Genomic DNA, 10,327 nt, shown 5'->3' on the forward strand with positions numbered 1-10,327 from the left:
TGCCACAGTCATACTCTGGACCTAGTTTTGTCCCGTGGAATAAATATTGTGGATCTTAATGTTTTTCCTCATAATCCTGGACTATCGGACCACCATTTTATTACATTTGTAATCTCAAGAAATAATCTGCTCAGACCCCAACCAAGGATCATCAAAAGCTGTGCTATAAATTCTCAGACAACCCAGATTCCTAGATGCCCTTCCAGACTCCCTCTACCTACCCAAGAATGTCAGAGTACAAACATCAGTTAACCACCTAACTGAGGAACTCAATTTAACCTTGCGCGATATCCTAGATGCAGTCGCACTCCTAAAAACAAAAAACATTTGTCATAAGAAACTAGCTCCCTGATATACAGAAAATACCCAAATTCTGAAGCAAAAAAATTGGAATGGAAACGGCGCTACATCAAACTGGAAGTCTTCCGACTAGCTTGGAAAGACAGTACTGTGCAGTATCGAAGAGCCCTCACTGCTGCTCGATCATCCTATTTTTCCAACTTAATTGAGGAAAATAAGAACAATCCTAAATGTATTTTTGATACCGTCGCAAAGCTAACTAAAAAACAGCATTCCCCAAGAGAGGATGGCTTTCACTTCAGCAGTGATAAATTCATGAACTTCTTTGAGGAAAATATCATGATCATTAGAAAGCAAATTACGGACTCTGCCAGGACCTAGGATCAAGGGAGACACTCACGTTTTTTAATACTATATCTCCTGACACATTGATGAAAATAATCATGGCCTCTAAACAATTCAAGCTACATACTGGAACCTATTCCAACTAAACTACTGAAAGAGCTGCTTCCTGTGCTTGGCCTTCCTATATTGAACATAATAAACGGCTCTCTATCCACCGGATGTGTACCAAACTCACTAAAAGTGGCAGAAAAAGCCACACCTTGACTCAGATTGTGTTTTAAACTATTGGCCTATATTCGAATCTCCCATTCCTCTCAAACATTTTTGAAAAAGCTGTTGAAAAAGCAACTCACTGCCTTCCTGAAGACAAACAATGTATATAAAATGCTTCAGTCTGGTTTTAGACCCCATATAGCACTGAGACTGCACTTGTGAAGGTGACCGTTTTTAAAATGACCTTTTAATAGAGTCAGCCCGAGGCTCTGCATCTGTCCTCGTGTTCCTAGACCTTAGTGCTGCTTTTGATACCATCGATCACCACATTCTTTTGGAGAGATTGGAAACCCAAATTGGTGTACACAGACAAGGTCTGGAATGGTTTAGATCTTATCTGTAGGAAAGATATCAGTTTGTCTCTGTGGATGGTTTGTCCTCTGACAAATCAACTGTAAATATCGGTGTTCCTCAAGCCTCCGTTTTAGGACCACTATTGTTTTCACTATATATTTTACCTCTTGGTGATGTCATTCGGAAACATAATGTTAACTTTCACTGCTATGCGGATGACACACAGCTGTACATTTCGATGAAACATGGTGAAACCCCAAAATTGCCCTACATGGAAGCCTGTGTTTCAGACATAAAGAAGTGGATGGCTGCAAATGTTCTACGTTTAAACTCGGACAAAATAGAGATGCTAGTTCTAGGTCCCAAGAAACAAAGAGATCTTCTGTTGAATCTGACAATTAATCGTGATGGTTGTACAGTCGTCTCAAATAAAACTGTGAAGGACCTCAGCGTTACTCTGGACCCTGATCTCTCGTTTGACGAACATATTGTAACGATCGTCCTGGGAAGAAGGTGACCAAAACGCAGCGTGGTAAGTGTTCATGTTATAAATGTAATCAAAACTGAACACTAAACAAAATAACAACGAGGAAGAACAAAAACGAAACAGTTCTGTCAGGTAATAGACACAAAACAGAAATCAACTACCCTCAAACACAGGTGGGAAAAGGTTACCTAAGTATGGTTCTCAATCAGAGACAACAATAGACAGTTGCCTCTGATTGAGAACCACACCCGGCCAAGCACATAGAACTAGACAACATAAAACACAACATGGAATGCCCACCCCAACTCACGCCCTGACCAAACAAAATAGAGACATAAAAAGGATCTCTAAGGTCAGGGCGTGACAGTACCCCCCCCAAAGGTGCGGACTCCGGCCGCAAAACCTAAACCTATAGGGGAGGGTCTGGGTGGGCATCTATCCGCGGTGGCGGCTCTGGTGCGGGACGTGGACCCCGCTCCACCTTAATCTTGGCCCACTTAGGTGGCACCTCTGGAGCGGGGACCCTCGCCGCCGACCCAGGACTGGGGACCCTCACAGCGGGCCCCCGGACAGGAGGGCGACTCTGGCAGCTCCGGACAGGAGGGCGACTCTGGCAGCTCCGGACAGGAGGGCGACTCTGGCAGCTCCGGACAGGAGGGCGACTCTGGCAGCTCCGGACAGGAGGGCGACTCTGGCAGCTCCGGACAGGAGGGCGACTCTGGCAGCTCCGGACAGGAGGGCGACTCTGGCAGCTCCGGACAGGAGGGCGACTCTGGCAGCTCCGGACAGGAGGGCGACTCTGGCAGCTCCGGACAGGAGGGCGACTCTGGCAGCTCCGGACAGGAGGGCGACTCTGGCAGCTCCGGACAGGAGGGCGACTCTGGCAGCTCCGGACAGGAGGGCGACTCTGGCAGCTCCGGACAGGAGGGCGACTCTGGCAGCTCCGGACAGGAGGGCGACTCTGGCAGCTCCGGACAGGAGGGCGACTCTGGCAGCTCCGGACAGGAGGGCGACTCTGGCAGCTCCGGACAGGAGGGCGACTCTGGCAGCTCCGGACAGGAGGGCGACTCTGGCAGCTCCGGACAGGAGGGCGACTCTGGCAGCTCCGGACAGGAGGGCGACTCTGGCAGCTCCGGACAGGAGGGCGACTCTGGCAGCTCCGGACAGGAGGGCGACTCTGGCAGCTCCGGACAGGAGGGCGACTCTGGCAGCTCCGGACAGGAGGGCGACTCTGGCAGCTCCGGACAGGAGGGCGACTCTGGCAGCTCCGGACAGGAGGGCGACTCTGGCAGCTCCGGACAGGAGGGCGACTCTGGCAGCTCCGGACAGGAGGGCGACTCTGGCAGCTCCGGACAGGAGGGCGACTCTGGCAGCTCCGGACAGGAGGGCGACTCTGGCAGCTCCGGACAGGAGGGCGACTCTGGCAGCTCCGGACAGGAGGGCGACTCTGGCAGCTCCGGACAGGAGGGCGACTCTGGCAGCTCCGGACAGGAGGGCGACTCTGGCAGCTCCGGACAGGAGGGCGACTCTGGCAGCTCCGGACAGGAGGGCGACTCTGGCAGCTCCGGACAGGAGGGCGACTCTGGCAGCTCCGGACAGGAGGGCGACTCTGGCAGCTCCGGACAGGAGGGCGACTCTGGCAGCTCCGGACAGGAGGGCGACTCTGGCAGCTCCGGACAGGAGGGCGACTCTGGCAGCTCCGGACAGGAGGGCGACTCTGGCAGCTCCGGACAGGAGGGCGACTCTGGCAGCTCCGGACAGGAGGGCGACTCTGGCAGCTCCGGACAGGAGGGCGACTCTGGCAGCTCCGGACAGGAGGGCGACTCTGGCAGCTCCGGACAGGAGGGCGACTCTGGCAGCTCCGGACAGGAGGGCGACTCTGGCAGCTCCGGACAGGAGGGCGACTCTGGCAGCTCCGGACAGGAGGGCGACTCTGGCAGCTCCGGACAGGAGGGCGACTCTGGCAGCTCCGGACAGGAGGGCGACTCTGGCAGCTCCGGACAGGAGGGCGACTCTGGCAGCTCCGGACAGGAGGGCGACTCTGGCAGCTCCGGACAGGAGGGCGACTCTGGCAGCTCCGGACAGGAGGGCGACTCTGGCAGCTCCGGACAGGAGGGCGACTCTGGCAGCTCCGGACAGGAGGGCGACTCTGGCAGCTCCGGACAGGAGGGCGACTCTGGCAGCTCCGGACAGGAGGGCGACTCTGGCAGCTCCGGACAGGAGGGCGACTCTGGCAGCTCCGGACAGGAGGGCGACTCTGGCAGCTCCGGACAGGAGGGCGACTCTGGCAGCTCCGGACAGGAGGGCGACTCTGGCAGCTCCGGACAGGAGGGCGACTCTGGCAGCTCCGGACAGGAGGGCGACTCTGGCAGCTCCGGACAGGAGGGCGACTCTGGCAGCTCCGGACAGGAGGGCGACTCTGGCAGCTCCGGACAGGAGGGCGACTCTGGCAGCTCCGGACAGGAGGGCGACTCTGGCAGCTCCGGACAGGAGGGCGACTCTGGCAGCTCCGGACAGGAGGGCGACTCTGGCAGCTCCGGACAGGAGGGCGACTCTGGCAGCTCCGGACAGGAGGGCGACTCTGGCAGCTCCGGACAGGAGGGCGACTCTGGCAGCTCCGGACAGGAGGGCGACTCTGGCAGCTCCGGACAGGAGGGCGACTCTGGCAGCTCCGGACAGGAGGGCGACTCTGGCAGCTCCGGACAGGAGGGCGACTCTGGCAGCTCCGGACAGGAGGGCGACTCTGGCAGCTCCGGACAGGAGGGCGACTCTGGCAGCTCCGGACAGGAGGGCGACTCTGGCAGCTCCGGACAGGAGGGCGACTCTGGCAGCTCCGGACAGGAGGGCGACTCTGGCAGCTCCGGACAGGAGGGCGACTCTGGCAGCTCCGGACAGGAGGGCGACTCTGGCAGCTCCGGACAGGAGGGCGACTCTGGCAGCTCCGGACAGGAGGGCGACTCTGGCAGCTCCGGACAGGAGGGCGACTCTGGCAGCTCCGGACAGGAGGGCGACTCTGGCAGCTCCGGACAGGAGGGCGACTCTGGCAGCTCCGGACAGGAGGGCGACTCTGGCAGCTCCGGACAGGAGGGCGACTCTGGCAGCTCCGGACAGGAGGGCGACTCTGGCAGCTCCGGACAGGAGGGCGACTCTGGCAGCTCCGGACAGGAGGGCGACTCTGGCAGCTCCGGACAGGAGGGCGACTCTGGCAGCTCCGGACAGGAGGGCGACTCTGGCAGCTCCGGACAGGAGGGCGACTCTGGCAGCTCCGGACAGGAGGGCGACTCTGGCAGCTCCGGACAGGAGGGCGACTCTGGCAGCTCCGGACAGGAGGGCGACTCTGGCAGCTCCGGACAGGAGGGCGACTCTGGCAGCTCCGGACAGGAGGGCGACTCTGGCAGCTCCGGACAGGAGGGCGACTCTGGCAGCTCCGGACAGGAGGGCGACTCTGGCAGCTCCGGACAGGAGGGCGACTCTGGCAGCTCCGGACAGGAGGGCGACTCTGGCAGCTCCGGACAGGAGGGCGACTCTGGCAGCTCCGGACAGGAGGGCGACTCTGGCAGCTCCGGACAGGAGGGCGACTCTGGCAGCTCCGGACAGGAGGGCGACTCTGGCAGCTCCGGACAGGAGGGCGACTCTGGCAGCTCCGGACAGGAGGGCGACTCTGGCAGCTCCGGACAGGAGGGCGACTCTGGCAGCTCCGGACAGGAGGGCGACTCTGGCAGCTCCGGACAGGAGGGCGACTCTGGCAGCTCCGGACAGGAGGGCGACTCTGGCAGCTCCGGACAGGAGGGCGACTCTGGCAGCTCCGGACAGGAGGGCGACTCTGGCAGCTCCGGACAGGAGGGCGACTCTGGCAGCTCCGGACAGGAGGGCGACTCTGGCAGCTCCGGACAGGAGGGCGACTCTGGCAGCTCCGGACAGGAGGGCGACTCTGGCAGCTCCGGACAGGAGGGCGACTCTGGCAGCTCCGGACAGGAGGGCGACTCTGGCAGCTCCGGACAGGAGGGCGACTCTGGCAGCTCCGGACAGGAGGGCGACTCTGGCAGCTCCGGACAGGAGGGCGACTCTGGCAGCTCCGGACAGGAGGGCGACTCTGGCAGCTCCGGACAGGAGGGCGACTCTGGCAGCTCCGGACAGGAGGGCGACTCTGGCAGCTCCGGACAGGAGGGCGACTCTGGCAGCTCCGGACAGGAGGGCGACTCTGGCAGCTCCGGACAGGAGGGCGACTCTGGCAGCTCCGGACAGGAGGGCGACTCTGGCAGCTCCGGACAGGAGGGCGACTCTGGCAGCTCCGGACAGGAGGGCGACTCTGGCAGCTCCGGACAGGAGGGCGACTCTGGCAGCTCCGGACAGGAGGGCGACTCTGGCAGCTCCGGACAGGAGGGCGACTCTGGCAGCTCCGGACAGGAGGGCGACTCTGGCAGCTCCGGACAGGAGGGCGACTCTGGCAGCTCCGGACAGGAGGGCGACTCTGGCAGCTCCGGACAGGAGGGCGACTCTGGCAGCTCCGGACAGGAGGGCGACTCTGGCAGCTCCGGACAGGAGGGCGACTCTGGCAGCTCCGGACAGGAGGGCGACTCTGGCAGCTCCGGACAGGAGGGCGACTCTGGCAGCTCCGGACAGGAGGGCGACTCTGGCAGCTCCGGACAGGAGGGCGACTCTGGCAGCTCCGGACAGGAGGGCGACTCTGGCAGCTCCGGACAGGAGGGCGACTCTGGCAGCTCCGGACAGGAGGGCGACTCTGGCAGCTCCGGACAGGAGGGCGACTCTGGCAGCTCCGGACAGGAGGGCGACTCTGGCAGCTCCGGACAGGAGGGCGACTCTGGCAGCTCCGGACAGGAGGGCGACTCTGGCAGCTCCGGACAGGAGGGCGACTCTGGCAGCTCCGGACAGGAGGGCGACTCTGGCAGCTCCGGACAGGAGGGCGACTCTGGCAGCTCCGGACAGGAGGGCGACTCTGGCAGCTCCGGACAGGAGGGCGACTCTGGCAGCTCCGGACAGGAGGGCGACTCTGGCAGCTCCGGACAGGAGGGCGACTCTGGCAGCTCCGGACAGGAGGGCGACTCTGGCAGCTCCGGACAGGAGGGCGACTCTGGCAGCTCCGGACAGGAGGGCGACTCTGGCAGCTCCGGACAGGAGGGCGACTCTGGCAGCTCCGGACAGGAGGGCGACTCTGGCAGCTCCGGACAGGAGGGCGACTCTGGCAGCTCCGGACAGGAGGGCGACTCTGGCAGCTCCGGACAGGAGGGCGACTCTGGCAGCTCCGGACAGGAGGGCGACTCTGGCAGCTCCGGACAGGAGGGCGACTCTGGCAGCTCCGGACAGGAGGGCGACTCTGGCAGCTCCGGACAGGAGGGCGACTCTGGCAGCTCCGGACAGGAGGGCGACTCTGGCAGCTCCGGACAGGAGGGCGACTCTGGCAGCTCCGGACAGGAGGGCGACTCTGGCAGCTCCGGACAGGAGGGCGACTCTGGCAGCTCCGGACAGGAGGGCGACTCTGGCAGCTCCGGACAGGAGGGCGACTCTGGCAGCTCCGGACAGGAGGGCGACTCTGGCAGCTCCGGACAGGAGGGCGACTCTGGCAGCTCCGGACAGGAGGGCGACTCTGGCAGCTCCGGACAGGAGGGCGACTCTGGCAGCTCCGGACAGGAGGGCGACTCTGGCAGCTCCGGACAGGAGGGCGACTCTGGCAGCTCCGGACAGGAGGGCGACTCTGGCAGCTCCGGACAGGAGGGCGACTCTGGCAGCTCCGGACAGGAGGGCGACTCTGGCAGCTCCGGACAGGAGGGCGACTCTGGCAGCTCCGGACAGGAGGGCGACTCTGGCAGCTCCGGACAGGAGGGCGACTCTGGCAGCTCCGGACAGGAGGGCGACTCTGGCAGCTCCGGACAGGAGGGCGACTCTGGCAGCTCCGGACAGGAGGGCGACTCTGGCAGCTCCGGACAGGAGGGCGACTCTGGCAGCTCCGGACAGGAGGGCGACTCTGGCAGCTCCGGACAGGAGGGCGACTCTGGCAGCTCCGGACAGGAGGGCGACTCTGGCAGCTCCGGACAGGAGGGCGACTCTGGCAGCTCCGGACAGGAGGGCGACTCTGGCAGCTCCGGACAGGAGGGCGACTCTGGCAGCTCCGGACAGGAGGGCGACTCTGGCAGCTCCGGACAGGAGGGCGACTCTGGCAGCTCCGGACAGGAGGGCGACTCTGGCAGCTCCGGACAGGAGGGCGACTCTGGCAGCTCCGGACAGGAGGGCGACTCTGGCAGCTCCGGACAGGAGGGCGACTCTGGCAGCTCCGGACAGGAGGGCGACTCTGGCAGCTCCGGACAGGAGGGCGACTCTGGCAGCTCCGGACAGGAGGGCGACTCTGGCAGCTCCGGACAGGAGGGCGACTCTGGCAGCTCCGGACAGGAGGGCGACTCTGGCAGCTCCGGACAGGAGGGCGACTCTGGCAGCTCCGGACAGGAGGGCGACTCTGGCAGCTCCGGACAGGAGGGCGACTCTGGCAGCTCCGGACAGGAGGGCGACTCTGGCAGCTCCGGACAGGAGGGCGACTCTGGCAGCTCCGGACAGGAGGGCGACTCTGGCAGCTCCGGACAGGAGGGCGACTCTGGCAGCTCCGGACAGGAGGGCGACTCTGGCAGCTCCGGACAGGAGGGCGACTCTGGCAGCTCCGGACAGGAGGGCGACTCTGGCAGCTCCGGACAGGAGGGCGACTCTGGCAGCTCCGGACAGGAGGGCGACTCTGGCAGCTCCGGACAGGAGGGCGACTCTGGCAGCTCCGGACAGGAGGGCGACTCTGGCAGCTCCGGACAGGAGGGCGACTCTGGCAGCTCCGGACAGGAGGGCGACTCTGGCAGCTCCGGACAGGAGGGCGACTCTGGCAGCTCCGGACAGGAGGGCGACTCTGGCAGCTCCGGACAGGAGGGCGACTCTGGCAGCTCCGGACAGGAGGGCGACTCTGGCAGCTCCGGACAGGAGGGCGACTCTGGCAGCTCCGGACAGGAGGGCGACTCTGGCAGCTCCGGACAGGAGGGCGACTCTGGCAGCTCCGGACAGGAGGGCGACTCTGGCAGCTCCGGACAGGAGGGCGACTCTGGCAGCTCCGGACAGGAGGGCGACTCTGGCAGCTCCGGACAGGAGGGCGACTCTGGCAGCTCCGGACAGGAGGGCGACTCTGGCAGCTCCGGACAGGAGGGCGACTCTGGCAGCTCCGGACAGGAGGGCGACTCTGGCAGCTCCGGACAGGAGGGCGACTCTGGCAGCTCCGGACAGGAGGGCGACTCTGGCAGCTCCGGACAGGAGGGCGACTCTGGCAGCTCCGGACAGGAGGTGTCTCCTTTCCACCAGCCTAAAGCCAATCGATCATTTCCAACTATCAAATGGGTTTCCGTGTGCCTGGAGGACTGCAGGAAACTCCTGGGAGCGGGTTCCACTTTCAAACTATGCAAGACAGTGGAGGATGACACTGAGGTTTCAATTCCTCTTCGTGAGTTGCATTTTGGTTTAAGAGGTTTTGATTATTTCACTATTTTACTGTGTTTTTTTATATATATTTTTTTTTTCACCTTTATTTAACCAGGTAGGCTAGTTGAGAACAAGTTCTCATTTGCAACTGCGACCTGGCCAAGATAAAGCATAGCAGTGTGAACAGACAACAACACAGAGTTACACATGGAGTAAACAATAAACAAGTCAATAACATGGTAGGAAAAAGAGAATCTATATACAATGTGTGCAAAAGGCATGAGGTAGGCAATAAATCGAATAATTACAATTTAGCAGATTAACACTGGAGTGATAAATCATCAGATGATCATGTGCAAGAAGAGATACTGGTGTGCAAAAGAGCAGAAAAGTAAATAAATAAAAGCAGTATGGGGGGTGAGGTAGTTAAATTGGGTGGGTAGTTTACAGATGGACTATGTACAGCTGCAGCGATCGGTTAGCTGCTCGGATAGCAGATTTTTAAAGTTGTTGAGGGAGATAAAAGTCTCCAACTTCAGAGATTTTTGCAATTCGTTCCAGTCGCAGGCAGCAGAGAACTGGAAGGAAAGGCGTCCAAATGAGGTTTTAGCTTTAGGGATGATCAGTGAGATACACCTGCAGGAGCGCGTGCTACGGGTGGGTGTAGCCATCGTGACCAGTGAACTGAGATAAGGCGGCACTTTACCTAGCATAGCCTTGTAGATGACCTGGAGCCAGTGGGTCTGACGACGAACATGTAGCGAGGGCCAGCCGACTAGGGCATACAGGTCGCAGTGGTGGGTCGTATAAGGTGCTTTAGTAACAAAACGGATGGCACTGTGATAAACTGCATCCAGTTTGCTAAGTAGAGTATTGGAAGTTATTTTGTAGATGACATCGTCGAAGTCGAGGATCGGTAGGATAGTCAGTTTTACTAGGGTAAGTTTGGCGGCGTGAGTGAAGGAGGCTTTGTTCCGGAATAGAAAGCCGACTCTAGATTTGATTTTGGATTGGAGATGTTTGATATGAGTCTGGAAGGAGAGTTTGCAGTCTAGCCAGACACCTAGGTACTTATAGATGTCCACATATTCTAGGTCGGAACCGTCCAGGGTGGTGATGCTAGTCGGGCGTGCGGGTGCAGGCAGCAACCGGTTGAAAAGCATGCAT

This window comes from Salvelinus fontinalis, chromosome 16 (genome assembly GCF_029448725.1).
Source record: "Salvelinus fontinalis isolate EN_2023a chromosome 16, ASM2944872v1, whole genome shotgun sequence".
In the NCBI taxonomy this organism is placed as follows: Eukaryota; Metazoa; Chordata; class Actinopteri; order Salmoniformes; family Salmonidae; genus Salvelinus; species Salvelinus fontinalis.